Source organism: Oryzias latipes, chromosome 6 (genome assembly GCF_053564925.1).
Source record: "Oryzias latipes strain Hd-rR chromosome 6, Olatipes_Hd-rR_3.1".
Lineage (NCBI taxonomy): Eukaryota > Metazoa > Chordata > Actinopteri > Beloniformes > Adrianichthyidae > Oryzias > Oryzias latipes.
The window spans coordinates 19,537,342-19,553,803 of record NC_136242.1 but is presented as its reverse complement, the minus strand read 5'-3'; the positions used below and the strand labels follow the sequence as shown (position 1 = coordinate 19,553,803).

General features: G+C 37.1%; 1 protein-coding gene across 5 annotated transcripts in view; it reads right to left on the bottom strand.

The window, feature by feature from the left end:
- The window catches only part of megf11 (multiple EGF-like-domains 11), a 78,456-nt gene that overhangs the window by 28,357 nt on the left and 33,637 nt on the right, over positions 1–16,462 (bottom strand). The window lies entirely within an intron of this gene.

The window sequence follows — 16,462 nt, the reverse complement described above, 5'->3', positions numbered from 1 at the left end:
CTATCAAATGCAGCTTCTATCCATCAGCTGGATCCAGCACTTATAGAACTGAAACTGCCAGCAGACGTGATAAGAAGCACGGTACAACCAAGAAGCTATTACAGAACCATTTTGGTGTTTACATTTAGGAAGCGCTCCTGTAAGTTTAGTGTGAGGTAAATAATAACTGAGCTTTTGTTCTTGTTGCAAATGATTGGAAAATTGGTATGAGTGTCAAAAGTAAAAAAAACAAAAACAAATGCCTGAATAAAAATAATTTATCAGAAGATTTTTATTGTTGATATGATGCATCTGTTTAAAAACCGTTAAACAGTATTGCAAATTTGCAGATTTGTGCAGAAGCTGTTCACACAAGCCATGTTATAGATAACTCAGTATTATAGGATCTTCTTTGGGTGTGATTAAATTAAAAAAATAACTTAAGAATGTCTTTGTAATGTCACAAAATGCTATTTGAGGTTTGAAAGTTAGACCTATATATGGCTACAATTATTCTCTTTGACATTTATGCAAATATCCAGGAACTGTCGTCTCTAAGCAGCACTGTTCAGCAAAAATAGTCCTTCCAGATGTGAACTATTCACGTTAGATAAACAACCAGTGCTGCTTTGCATGGGTAAGTGCAGAGCTCACTCACATTACTTAGCAGTATTTTGCTGAATAATGTAAAAACAAACACATTTTTCAGGGAGTTGGTCTGTTTACAAAAGATAAAATCAATAACCGCAAGCAAACGGATCATTTTCAAGGTTAATTGAACCACGTTCTTATAATGCGATGTACAATCAGCACTGAGATCTTTACTCCCACAAGCATAATAGTTCATTGGAGAAAAGTGATGATATGGGTGATTATTGAAGCTTTGTTACTCCAACATCAGCAGTAGGATTATAGCAACAGCAGCTGTAGAGCCTAAAGTGGAAACCAAGCCTGTGATCCGATGAATATGCAACCATAGACTCTTGCATCATCGCAGATGTACTCCTTGAAACCCGAAGATGCTGCTTCCCCCATCTTGTATGCTCACTTTGCCAGAGCGGTGATCAGGCTGAGTCGGAACTTAATGAAGTCTCTTTCATGGATGACACTGAAGCCTGTTTTTGCAGGTTCACAGCAGGAAGATGATAAGCCCTCCCTGATAGAGGCAGGTCTGCTCTGAGGGGGGTCTCCAAAGTCTGGGCTGGTCCAGTATTACTCGAGCTATAGGAAAATCTAGAGGCCACACTGTGAGCTCCACACTGATTTGATCTAATCTGCTCCTGGCCTGCAGTCTGCCATGAATGAGATCCCTGAAGGCCGAGCTGCTGCCACGCAAACGACCCCAGCACATTAAACCTGAGGTGTGCGGGTAACCGCCGTAATGGATGAGCATTTAAGCTTCAGCTTGCTTTAGCAGCCTATAAGTACTCATCAGAGCTCCCTCAGCACAGCAGAAAAATAGGCAGTGTCAACATAACTGGGGGTATCATAACTTTGGGTTTCATCTCAAAAAATGGAGCATATTAGCAGCCAGGGCACTTTACTGGGGTTTTATTACATGCATAAATCAATGCACGATGTCAGAAGAAATAAATGCAGGTCAGAAAAAAATGTAATGAAGGTGGATTTGTCTTGAGCTCAAGTTGAGTTGTTTTCTTGTTTGTTGCAACTTAAAGTTTTTAACTTTCTTTAGCTTATAGTTAAAGCCTCAGCACATTGAGAGCAAAACCCATTACATCCCTGCCTCTGATGGAGAGCAGTTCTCAAACATTACCCAGAAGTCTCCCACTTCCTGCCTCTGACAGCATTTAACTGTGATTAAGGAGTCAGAGTTCATGATGAGCTCCAGGCAAAAACAGAGAGAAACAGCAAAGTAGAATAACACAAAGCATCAGGGCCTCGGTTTCTTGAGGGCACAGCTAAATTGTGTGCAATGATGAGGACCCCTGTGGGCTGTGGAGTGTGGGCAACAAATCAGTATCAAGGGAAGTTGCAGTCTTTCTCTTTAACTGGTATGGTTGGGGTCAGTGCACCTAACCAGAGGACACAGTCCCTTGTCAGCCTGGACTCTCAGTCCTTATAATGCATAACAGTTGAAATGTGAATAACCTCACACACACAGAGAAAGGTCCAATCCCAAGATGCTGAACAAAATCCCCTTGCCTGGAACAAAACAGATCACGATGAGGGATACAGGTAGGTAGGAAACTTTGGAAGGTGAACTCTGAAGACAAAGCTGAGAGAGCCATCATTGTGGTTAGTGAGCTTTGAAGTGTGCTCAGGAGTTTGCATAATCAGCGGCTGGCAGCAACAGGATTTAAACCATGCAGCTCTCAACAGCTGTCTTCTCTCAGAGGTTCTCCTGAACTTGGTCTCTACACCAGAATGTTTGTCACTGTTTTGTATCAGGAGCGGTCGGGGCCATGTAAGCTTCTCAAAGTTAAATTCAAAACGAGGAAGTGAGTCAATCTCTTTAAACAGAGAATATCTCATTCCCCACTCTGAGTTTTCTAGTTCATTTATTCAGCTGGATCCACAACAAAAGAGAACCACAATTATATCCGAATCGCGTCCAGTGTAAATGCAGACCACTTGAGGTTGCTGGTGCAGCGTGCTGTTTGCTGTTTTTTCTAACTGTAGCTGGAAAATCCCCATTATTGCAAAAGGGATGTTTGGCACTCAGTAAAAACCTCACTCTCCTAGGCCCAAGTCATTCATTGTCAAGTAACGCACATTACTGACACTTGAAGGATAACTTAAGACGTAGAGGCACAATGCCCTGCTCCTGAGAGCCTTTTCCTTTAGGCTTATTTTTCACAGCAGAGCTCGGAAGTGTGACTCATTGATTTGACAAGTTTCACTTTTCATCGTAAGACAAACTGTACGTTCCACACTGTGAGATTCACACTTTGCCCAATTTACTTTGTCCTTATATCTTTCTTCGAAACATAGATTCTTAAATTACACATATGGCCGGTCCTGGTTCAGACAAACCACAGCTTAAAAAGCAAGAAGGAGACAGACTTTCTTAAGACATTTGAAAAGTTAAAGTGTTTCCTACAATTTAGGTAAAACAGGGTTATGCACTGCTTTTTGAGACAGAAGTTGTTCCATAAAAGCCCTACTTAATGTGCATTAAGTTATTCATCACATCTACCCAATTCATGATCGTGTAGACTAAAAGTAAAAAGCAGACAGGGCTGGCTTGAGGTCTGGAGAAAAAGCAATGACAGATGTAAAGTCAAAGTTAAATGTCTCTCGGTTTTGTTAAAATGGAGCCTCTAAATGCTGCCAATATACCAGAAGACAGGCCCTGCTACCTCGTCTCTGTTCTGCTGACATCTGTTAACCACCCATTTATTTTTCCCTCTTAAAACGGAGACACTAGAAAAAAACTTCCACATCTACAAGAACATGACAAATGGGATACTAGGCATAAGAAGCTGCCAATAGTTGTGTGGACAATTCTGCTGAATTAGAATAACAGCGCGCTCATGCTTCTGCTGTTGGGCGTGTCTTCTGTCCTGCCCTAATTCATCTTAGCAAAGCTCCTGCCTGTTTGCATTTCCCAAAGGAGACGTGTGGCACAAATCTGAGCAAAGAACATACCAGAGCAAGTCTGCGAGGAGTATGCTTTACCATGCCATATGCTCAGTCCTGATACCACATTGCACTTGGATAGGGAAAAAAAAAAAGCAAGATCTGACTGTTGTCTATTTGGAGTCACTAAACTAATGAGCAAAGGACTTAATTGTTTTAGGACTGCACATTGCTGATTAAAATGTCTGGCTTAGTTGTTTATCCTGAAAAAAGATCTGACAATTTGTCTGAGTTCTATTTAGGATGTGAACTCTGATCAATATAAGTGCAGCAGGTGCCAGCCAACTCCTCCACAACTCAGCCCTAACAGGGTTAACAAGACCGGCGGTTGACCAAGACATACAAGGCCAGGTCATCTTCATTCTAAACAAGCACTTTAAAGTGAAGCCACCTAAAGAGGCCTCTCTTGCTAATAAAACTGGCTGTGTAGAACAAACTGGAAAAGATCCTTCGCCTCAGTGCAGTAAACAAGTCACTTGTTCAAAAGAACCTGACACGGCTCATGAAATCTCTTGGATCAGCAAGTTGTTACACAGCCCACTGCTCCCTCCAATTAATAATTTACCCTTCACCCTGTCCTGTGAAAACAAACACCTTTACACTTAGCCACAAGACAGAAGCAGTAAAAGGAAACAGAGCAGACGCATGAACTCATCCAGAGTTATGTATCACAACTGCCTTCACAACTCAAAACAGTCACTGGGATTAACTGGACAACTCAAAACACAATGTCACCCGGATAAAACCTAGTGTCACTATGGCTAATTGGCACATATTGATTTCCTTTTTTTAATTATTAATTCTAATTAGGGTGAAGTGGAATGTGTCGTGGGGCACCAGCAGTCAATGTGAAGGAGTGCAGTCAAGGAATAGAGACTGATGAGGGTTCATAAAAGACCAATATGACCCCCCCCCCACACACACACACACTACGACTACGTCATATATTATGAATGTCTATTCTTTAGGTAATTTACTATGTGATAGCTGTGTATTATCCTTAGCTCAAACACTGCCCGTAAATAGATAATTTTTATATTCAGTCATTTGCGGAACAAATGCTATTTTTTGAGAACCACTCTCCAGCAGAGGCAGGGATATAATGTGTTTTACTCTCAATGTGCTTTAACTACAAGCTAAAGAAAGTTTAAAACTCTTTTTATGGAGTATTTCTTGTATAATAAAATTAGACACAATGTGCTTAAAATAGCTTTTTTTAGGTACCATATTCTTCTGAGTATAAGCCGGTCCCAAGCCCGGATAAATTGAGAGGGTTGCGTCAGGAAGGGCATCCGGCGTAAAACATTGCCAAGTTAACCGTGCGACTCATCCTCGACAGAGAGGTTGTTTCGCTGTGGGGACCCCTGATGGGAAAAGCCGAAAGAGAAAGAAGAAGAGTTTTGGGGGAATTGTTCCAACGTGACACAGAGGATGAAGAATTCATTTGATTGAGGGATTAAAAGTGATATAAAGTGTTTGGCTGCTTTGTTAGCATGTTCTTTAGGTTATATCTGAATAATTGTTCAGATGTTGCGCTAATATTTCAATTCCTCATTCCACCATTTCATGAAGCTAAATAAGCATTAGTGTCTTACAGTAGTGAAGTCTGCAGATATTTAGTCTGTTGTTATCTATATTCTGTTATTGTGATTTGTGTTTCGGGATGAAATGTCTATTCTTGTTCTCCATAAGTGCGACTTATACTCCAGTGTGACTCATATATTTTTTCTTATTTATTATGCATTTTTTTTGTCTGCAGTCACTTATACTCGGGGGCGACTTATAGTCCAAAAATACAAAAACTAAACCATTCTAAATCTCCAATCCCTTTCTGTCAAACCTCTTTAAAAATACAAACAAGCACAATTTTTTCCCAAAACAAAAAGCTGAAATTATATTTGTTGGTATATAGTGAATGCAAATATAAGAAACGTCTAAAACATACACAATACAGCAACTTAATAAAAAAAAAGCAATTTTTCTTTCAAGTAATAAAAATTAATATGAGCCTAAATGTGATTGCATAGCAGTCGTGGTGGCAGCAGGTGAGCTCTGTGCTTCAGCAAATAAATAAATCAAGTCATAAGCCTTTATCAGCTCTGTTTTCCCCTTTGATCACAGGGCTGCACACTGTTGTGACTTAAGTATCTTAATTAGAGATCTATGCCTGACTTCATTTCCAGAAGTGGTCTTAATAAAGGAGACGCAAAACAAGAGAAAGCTGCTGCTGTCCATTGTGTCTTCATGATCCTAATTAACAGAGTGAAAATGACTGCTAAGCCTTCCCAGCCTCTAGTTAGGTCCTTACTTTGAAAACGAAAGCTGGACATACACATTTTTCTGCACTAAAAACTGTTTTATTTGATACCGAGCAGAGTTACAGGTGAATTAAGGATTGACCAATAGGGGGTACTGACATTTTTAAAGCAAGGTGTTTTGAAATCTGCCCCACTTGAATTAACTATGTACTTTACAGCTGTGGGAAAGCATAGCATACAAAAGCAGGGTCTGATGGAGCACTGCCAAACAAAAGCACAAAAACAGCCCAGCATGTGACACTAAACAAACAGCACAACCACCTGCATCTACAGGGCTGGCCCTGCTGAGTCACACATTCAATGTTGAGAACAAAATAGCTTTAATTTCACTGTGAATTGGGCTTAACTGACCATTATAGACACACTTTTCACTAAGCGTGTGTACAATGTTGGAAAAATCAATTTATAAAATAACATAATGGTTTTATTTACCATTTATCACTTTTGCATTTCTATAATCCTACTTGGCCTATGGCTTGTTTATCCATGCCTGATGGAATTACGAGAATTAATACAAACAACAAAAAAATCAGATTTTTTTTTATTTTAGATGTTTATTATAAACTGAGCAAAATTATTCATGGTTTCTGAAAAGATTCTTTGTGAAAAATCTGTATTAATATAGTTCCATCACAGCAAACAGACAACTTCAATTTGCATCATCACGTTCAAAACGTCCGCTCAAACTTATGACATGATTCAGTGTTTGTGCTTGGAAATATTTCAAGCTACTTCTGGAGGTAATAAGACGGCTATTTATTGTCAGCCTATATTGCGTCATAGACGCAATAGAAGGAAATCTCTTCATATTGCCTAAATATAGCTTTTTGTGAGTCGTTTCAAAATATCACAGTGACCACAAAGCCTGTGAAAAAGAGCTGCTCTCCTTTAAAAGACAATTTGTTGGTGGAACTGAGAGAAATTTCTGGATTAAGTGCAAAGAAGACTGTATTTATATGTACTTCTTTGAAGTACTGTATTATATTAAGTCTTAAAAAGTAAAAGATGCACATTTTTTTCTTGGATTAAACAATGGCTGATGGCACTTTAAGTTTTAAAAAAAAGTCATTGAAGCTGAGTATGATTGAATAAAAACAGTTACCAAGCAGATTATGTTAATAAAGTTGGCTAAACATGATCTATATATTTTTTGTGTCTCGTGACACATAAAAGTTAGTGCTTAGAACTATAGAAGTTAAAATTGTTATGACAATTTTGAAGGCAATTTTTCACAAAAAAACAAACAAACAGTTGCAACGTTGACGCCAAACACGTTTTTCAAGGATGTATTTATATAAAATAATAAAAAAAATATTTCTTTATCCATCCCACAATGGGGAAATTCTTTCTCCGCATTTGACCCATCCCCTGGGGGGAGCAGTGAGCTGCAGGCCAACCGCGCTTGGGGGGCCAAAGCTGGCTGGGGAGAGCGGGGATCGATCCGCCAACCCTTCGGTTATTGGACAACCTGCTCTACCAACTGAGCTAACCTGTTATTACATTTACGCATATACAATATTTTGGTGAAAACATGCAACGTAGAAATTTTTTTGTGATCAGGACCAATAATTTATTTTATCAAAATGCTGTCGATCAAAGCATTGTAAATGTAAATGTTTTAAAGCATAACTTATGAAACACTATAGAGCCGGAAGCAGAGCGCTGGTTTACAGAATCAAGTTATTGAGTTATTTTAAAAGTACTGAAATAAATTGATTGATGTGGATTGGAGCTATTTAAATACATTATTTATAGCTATAACAATTGGACATCTCTAATTATAGCGTTTTTGCAGGTATATGCCGTATACATTTGAAATGGACATTGAAAATAAGATTTCATTTGCACTTCCCCACTCCTGCAGGAAATACGTCATTCATGTGTAAAGTGTGTTGTCCCTTCATTACAAGGACAAACAAGAAGATGTTGCAAAGAAAAGAATCTACAAGATCTACATCTTATCTCATTATGACAGCATGGAATATGTCATTGCTAGGCAATGGCAAAAAGTCAAGCATCTCTTACCAGCCACTCTGGGCTTTGATGAACTTGAGCATTCAGCTCCTCCACACAGATGTAATGACAAACGCCAGCTGCTGTCAAAAATAAAATGGTGGACTCAATGAGAGTTTCAGTTTTTGATATGTTCTCTAAAAGAATGACAGAAAAATTGGAACGACATAAACTGTTGCATTTGTGCAAAAAAAAAAAAAAGTTAAGCTAGTTTTATTCAGGAATGAGGCCAAGCAACACAAGCAGCTGCACCTACGTGATTCCAATCATTGTTTTTTAAACCAGGTGATTAAGACTTAATATGCAAGGTTGAACATGTTTCCCCATGAGTGACTTTGATTTCTCTATTAATTATTTCATACTGTATGTGAGCAGAACATGAAAAAAACTGGCATTAGGTACAAAGACCCACCCACTGACACAGCTCTGTGACTGAACATTCTCAAAAGCCACGTTCTTGACTTTTATATTATTAACATTTTCTTCATTGTGTGCCGGCAAGCAACAGTTATTGTTTGTTCAGTCAAAGCAAAGATTTTATGCACCTCATGTGTTCAAGCATATGGATTCAGTATGTGTTTCTCCCCGCCATTAACACTAAACATGATTTAGCTTTAAGAAAGTCAGTCAGTCCGCCTACCTAATTAATACTAGCGATAAAGAAACACACACACAGAAGGAAACACAAGGATGATTGCATTTTAATGATCTCACATTATGCAAATGTTCATTATAAAGCCATTAATCTAGCACTGTGTTTCTACTTTCCTGTCCATCATAAATGGCAGCAACCTGACAAATTTGAACAAGAAATGTTGAACAGGTCTCATATTTGGAGCTCTCTACTCTTTGCTGTACATTAAAAAAAACGCAACCACTGTTAGAAAAGATACTCAAAACTATAACTGAGAAAATCCAACAGGATATGGATTTACAGAACTAAAAATCCAGAAAAAATATTGACATAAAAATCCTTTGGGTGAAAAATATCTGCCCAAATCCCTTTGAATAAAGCTGAAACTTAAACATAAAAATGGAAAAAAAATGTACAATCTGAAAGATCAAACAATAACTCAGACTTGATGCTAATCTAAAGAGTTGAAAAGCACTGGCAGGACACACATATGTTACACACCGAACAAAGAGCACAGGGGACAACACCCAAAAAGAAAGGCTGAATGAGGCATGACTACTGTGAGATTGCACAGATTTTCATAGTTAAACCCCAGAGTGTCTGGGATATTCCACTGCGGATAGAGGAAATGTATGGTAAGATCACAGGAAACACAATTTAATCCTCTGACTGCTCAGAAAATGAAGGCTATTTGGAAACGAACACTCTCCTCACAGTTCAACACAGAGGAGGTTATTTCATAATTTGGAGGAGCCTTTATGCCCGTAACTAAATAAACAACTTGAAAATAAAAATAAAAATAATTTTGTACTAAAAAAATCAGGTAGTGCTAACCTACAATGTAAAAACAGGCCACTTAGAATTAAGTCAAAAATTCTTAGCGGAATGGCAGATTTTCTTTAAATATGCAAAAAAGTTTGCCAATGGGGTAAGAAAAATGTTCTTACCAAAGAATTCTTATTTTAAGAAAACAATTCTAGTCACTGAGACATGTTTTCTCAAACTAAAGATATTTTCTATTAAAAAAATTACTTGATAAAACAATTTCTCTCGAAATCGTTTTTTTAAGTTTTTTGTTACTTTCTTAAGATTTAGTATTTGCAGTGAAAACCAATAATTTCTCACAATTTAGAAGAACATAAAGACAAAACATTGACAGAAACAACAAGAAGACCAGCTACCATAATTAATGACTTGTTAAATAATATGAATTGTATTAATTAAACTGTTTCCAATCGTTTATTTATCTTGCTTAGTAGTTGTTACAAAAAATATTACAATTACTAACAAATGGAAAACATTCATAATGATTCAAGTCTTAAAAATGTAACTAAATATCTGAGGACTTGAAGTGTTTCAACAAAACTGCAGGTGCAAAAAACCTCCAATGTAAGTAGTAGCAATAGTAAATGACAGGATTTTCTCTTTTGAGCTATGATTAACACAAAAAAATTACACAACTAAAAATATTCATTTTCTGTATATATTTCTGAAAAAAAATCCCAACTGTTTAGAGATTTTTCATGAAAGGAAAAACGAGAAGAAGAGGAAATCCAGCAGTTCTCAAATGAACGACTGGCTCTGAAAAGAGTTTTATTATTCTAGACTCTGAAACTTGCCAGGCACATGAATTATTCTCCTCAGTTCTCAAAGTCAAAGTGGAGTGAAAAGTGTACAGTGACAACTTAGGGAGCCTCAAGTGTGAGGAAGAGTGCTGGTGTAAATTTAAGAGGGTAGAGATAAAAAATCAGGCAATCTGTGAAGAGCAAGGTCAGTATGCGGTTTACATGCTTATACTGATTCAACAAAAAACTAAAAGGAAGATGGTCAGCTTCATTTTTTTTAATTAGTTGTCTCTTTAAAAATTTAGAAAATAATTTCAACTAAAATGTTGTGGATCCCTGGAATTAAATCCTATTTAGCTGAATGTGTTTCTCACATGACAATCGATCTGCATAAGAAATGCAAAAAGAGAGACAGAATTGCAACACAGACCTGTTTTTTTTAGACATAAAGTGAAAGAACCACAGGTGTAAAGCGTCTTTTGGGAATTACGTTTCACAGGAGTACTCTTTGATTTGTGATTGTTCCCTGAACCTGTCAGCCTTTTGTGTCAGTTATCTCCTTTAGCTCTACTGAATAGATATAAAATGCAGGAGACAGTGCATTAGGAACACCTACAGGACTGCATTATTCCTCACACTTTAATGTGTCAGTCATTTGTCAGAAAAAAGTAACAATTGTGGAATCAATCTTGTTTTTAATTTTGTTTTACTTTAGCAGTACAGCTCATTTAAAGTGTGTCTTTGAAGGGCACAAAATGAATCTTCACAAATAAATCATTGTGTCCGGCAATAATAATCTTTGCTTTAAAATTTCCTTTGATCCTTATCAGCTAGGTGCCCTTTTATCAATGTTTAGATTTCTAACCATATCTCTTTGTTTCACTTAGTACAACCCTGCTATGTGATAGTGTCTCCATATACTTTGTCCTCTTCTTTTTTTTCCTCTGTGGCAAAAAGGCACAATTTAATTAAATTTCAAGGCTTTTAATGTCTGTATCACTCTAATCAGAGAAGGGACGAGTCGTTTATCTTGACCTTGGTGGAATTAACAGAGGACGGTTTGTAGACGTTTATGAAAAAAACCGCTCTGCAAGGCTAAGATAAAGCTGTTTTTGATTTTTGATGTTGTTTAATAAAATTCAGACGTTACAAAAACTGTGAATATTTTAGAGTTAAGAAATTATAAAATACTACAAAACACATACATTTTTCTGCTATGATTATTTTGTATAAATGTAAATAAAAAGAACTGTAGCGTTGTGGAAGAATCCATTTTTTTAAGTTGGAACAACTTTTTTGGTTTCTTTAAGTTCCGCGTTTGCAGAAGTTAAACATTGACATGGTAGCTCTTCATCAGTCACACACTGTGGCCACATGGGCCGGCAATCAAAATAAGTTAGGGTAAAATGACTATCTCACACAAAGAAGGTGCAATGTAACCTTTTGAGGGGGTGACATGACTGCAGGCGAAGCAGAACACGGTAGAATGCAAAATACAACCCCAAATACCCCAGGGCCTGGAGGCAAATTTGATTAAAAGTTTGTTTTTCTTCACTCTCAACAAACGGAGGAGCTCGTCGATGCGGCACTGACAGTTAATTGGACTTGGCAGGGCCACAAGTTCATTCGTCAGCATTGTGTTGGGCTTGCCTGGGAGGAGCAGGACAATCGATGTCCCTGAGGACAGCCTGTAATCACTGCAACACTCCAATGAAGTCCAGGGTTAAACATCAGGAGATTGCAGGTGCACCAGAGGATCTGAGAAAAGACTGCTAATATGCTCCCTCTTCCAAATCACACCAAGGACACTGCGCTTAACATGTGGTGATCCCAAAAGCGAAGGCTAATCTAAGCATTTATTCATTAAAAAAAATCCTCCTGGGTCTATGAATTTAGGGGGTGATTATAATATTTGGTGCGAACATAAAAATAAATGATATATAAGACAGGATTAAAAACTGAAGTCCTTCTAGGGTTCAGTAGTAGTTTGAAAGCTCACAAAACAGCTGATTAAAAAAAACACTATGTTTTAACAACAACATTGTGTTTCTGTTAAATATCAGTGGGTGAAATCTGCAGTTCTTTTAAGCATTTAGTAGCCCTCTGTAAAGAAAATTAACTTTTGGTGCCTCTCTCTTGTTAATCAATGTGGTAAATAAATTAAAAAAACACAGCAACTGGGATATATTCATTTGATTTTTTTAACATCTAAAATTAGTGCTTAGAAATGATCAAATTAAAGCAAATTTTTCATCCAACTCAGAAACTTGTCACATTAGGTTTTAAGGTCTGGACCATTTGCTTGTGGCTTACGGAGAAACTTGGTTCAAAGGTTCAAAATAAATAAAACCCCATTAAGCACTAAAGAGGGTTTACAACACAAATCTCTGAAGTGCTCATTTATTGATAGGAAACAATGGTGTGGTTGAGAATTCTGCATTTGTTTTGATCACACCAGTCAAAAAGTAAAAAAAAAAAACAAGATTCTGCTGTGCAAAAAAACAATAGTCAGCCGATAGCGGTTAAAACAAATGTGATCAGCATTTGTTGGACACGTGATGCACGTTCAAAATTCTACCGGCTCACAGTTTCCTGTCATAAAAACAATAACATGCGGCCCCCATGACTTTCTAAGGACTACGATTTCTTGATTGCAATTGCTTAAATTATGTTATAAGCCGTTGTAAACCTGTGATGACATTCTGTGGCTACTTGATCCCCACAACCTGAAGGGCCAAGCAAGAATAACAGATTCATTTGTTTCTGTGATCAAAACCACAGTGGTTTGGACTTTGGAATAGGATAAATATTGTGTTATGTTCTTAATCACACAAAGTTTACAGTGAGCATTTAATCCTGAAAAATATTTAGCATTTCATATGAATCCAGCTCTAGTGTTTTTTTTTCCAGAGACTTTTTCTTTGATTTATTTCTGGTCTTCAAAAAGAAATTCACAGTCATTTGGGTACAAATGTATTTAGATGGATTTCTGTTCAATGTGAGGACATGAAAAGAATCCCAATGCAACGAATTGTTCATTAAAAAGTTCATCTACATTTAATGGTATTATAAGGGTTTGAAGAATGCAGGCCGAATGGTTGGTCTTCATACATTTTCACCTCGCCAAATCTGCCCCTCGTTGCAAAACATTTGGACATCCCTAGATGAATCTTCTTAAATTAAGCAGGACAAATGGTGTCAAATTCAGATAGAGTAGAAAAAAATACATGGTCAATGCTTAAAAAAGGCAGTAGTGGTTACATAGAGGAAATCTACAAGTCTGCACGTGGCTTGGTTAACAAAAGAACATTGCACATTTATGTAAATAACATACTTTTATGTACATGAGCACTACAAAGTGGTAACAACCTAAAACAGATATGGGTTCCAGGGGTTATTCTTTAGTTTTACTATAGTGAATTCCCTTTGAATGAGAAAACACAGCATTTGACAACAAGTCAAGTGTAACCCTGTGCTGTATTCTATCAGTGCAGAGTGGAAAATGGGCTTAAAAAAGCTTTGTTTTTACATAAGAATTCAGGTGATAGCTTATCTCTGGATACAGTTATCCTAGCATTTCCGCTTTTTTAGACACTCTGACCTTCTCTTAAGGACAGCAGATAAGGCTTTTTAATGTCCTTATTAAATCAAACCATCTACAAAAGCTCTCAGGGCTCTGCAGTGTGTTCTTGGAGCTCATAACTCTCTTACAGAGACTAATGACAGGAACCACAGTGATAATGAATAGTGGGTTTGAATGTTGTATCATCCTGACAATCACCACGATATGCTATCCACCAGCTTTTTGTTCTTAGGTTATATGCAAAGCCATCACACATGCATATAAATACATGCACACACATACACACACACTTTAGGCAGTCTCCCAAAGGTAATGGAGCAGTGAGCTCTAGGGGAATAATAAATCCTGCCTAATGGGATGGTGCAAAAAATCTTCAGAGCTTAGCAAAGTCAATTTGCACACTTGAGGCTTATATTTCCAGAAAATGTTATAGGTTTCCTATGATGCATGTGCAAAATGTCTTCAAAAGATTATAACTGTCAGCAAGAATATTTTTACTTATTAATAGTTAATTCATCATAGACATTAGCGTGTGTGAATAAATGTGTTATGTGTAATTAAGGATGCTGTCAGCCAAAGTGGGAGAGTCTACTTCAGTTCATATGAAGGACTCCATATCTGTCAGGCAAAGTCTCTCGACTTTGATTTACACCTTTCATAAGTTACTTTGAGACATGCAAAAAAAAGTAAGAAAGCTGTCTGAGCTGCATTCTGAAATTTCAGGTTGTCACAGCTCGAGTGGGGACATCTCTGTCCTGCAGGCTGATTTCTATGCTTTATTTATTTTTTTAATGACCACAACTGTCAACGTGAAACTAAAATGCTGAATGTATTTGTCCTTAAAATAATTGCAGATAAAATTAGATAGTTAAAGCCGCATGGTTTAAATAATTTAAATCAAGTGTAAACATCTCCATGACTTATCAGTAAGTCATTTTAAAAACAAGATACTAAACAAACAAGCGGACATGACGTGTTAATGTGTAAGGGTTTGTCAAAGGCTGAGATTCAGGAGACTGAGGGCAGGTTACAAGTTCAACTGATAACAAAATGAGACAACTTAACCAAGATGACTGAGTTAAAAACAACAAAAAAATGCATGATCAAACTAAAAAACATCTGCAAGCAAAAAGCAATAGGAAGATCAGGTAGAAATTAATAAACTGGAAGGAGTTAACAAAACCAGTTGTGACTAAAAAATAACGTGAACAATGAACAAAGAAAAAGCATAAAACCTCAGCCAACATTGAGGAGGTTCTAGTATGTAATAGTCTCTTTTTTCTTTTTTGAATTCTTAAGCATTTCTATGATTTAAGGGCCAGATACCTTTGCCCTACCTACAGCTGATTACCAGGATCAGGTGTGACCTGCCAATCAAAAATGCGAAGGCTGAGTTAGTTGGAAACAAGCCTCAGCCCTTTATACCCAAAAGGGATCAGTGAGTGTGCACATTTCTATTAATTTATATTAAAGTGTCCTTTTGTTTGGTATCAGCATCACCTTAATTCCAGAGTTAAAATGTGAAAGACATTCTATACACAAAAGAGTCCAGCAAACAGCATTAAAGTACTAATTCAATTCAATTCAATTTTATTTGTATAGCCCAAAATCACAACAACAGTCGTCTCAATGGGCTTACTACAAATGCTTAAAAGCTAACAAATAATTTGCAACTTGAAGTAGCGCTGTTATTCTTCTTTGTGTTGGCAGTCAGAAAATTCTGTGGGATTGAATATATGGGGTCTTCCTCTTTTTGAGACCAAAAGGCAAAAAAAAAAGGGAATTTTATGCGTCCAAATAAATAATGTATTGATTTGGCTTGTTTGAAGAATCATCTCAAAACCATGACAACAATGCGCTATAGCTTGACACTAGTGTTGAGAATGAATGAATCTCAGCACAAAAAATCAGCAAACGTTTCTCAAAAGAGACAGTACGTGACATTTTTATAAAGTTTAAACAATTTCCCCTCAGTGATTGAGACATTTTAGAACATTTTTGTACAGAGTGCTATAAGGATTCAGTTTACCCCTTTCAAGCAAACTCTTTGTAGAAGCTGGTTTTTGGGGACACACAATTACACATCTGCATTCTGAAACTTGCTGTAACGGGTGTGCAAAACTAGGAGGTAACCTAAACACTCGTCAGAGTGTATAAGAAATCACTGACTCTTCAGCAGATTTCCAGATCCTAGAAGGCTAAACACACAGGCTTTAATCTTTCATACAGGTCTTATTCGGGAAAGTATATGACCGGTACCGGTCTGTGAGTCACTTGATACCAGACTGCAGACCAAAAATACAAATGGTAACTTACATTATTTCTGTTTTGTTTCATTTCTGATTCTAAAAGGATTTTTTGGGGGGAAAGCTACAAGATTTTTGTCCAACAGCTGAGCAAGCAGATTAGAGCTGAGTGCCTCTTGTGTTGGACAGATTTTATTGTTACAATTGGGGTTTATGGATCTTCAGACAGACAGATTGTATATTTGTATAAACACCTTTTGTATTTGAGGCTAAGGTTTATTTAGGAAAATTATATTTGTGTACATTCCTTGTTGGACCAGACGAAAAAAGAAACAAAAGAGAAGAGAAAGAAACAGAGTGGGATGTCAGAGATGGGGGATAAGGGGTTAGAGTGGGGGTAGTCGATATTACAAAGTTAAAACATAAAAGTGTCGTAAGTAAACTAAATTACATATTTTAGTTCACACAGCAACAAACAAAAAAAAGTCTGCACACAACTATTTACAGGTTAGAAGCATAATCAT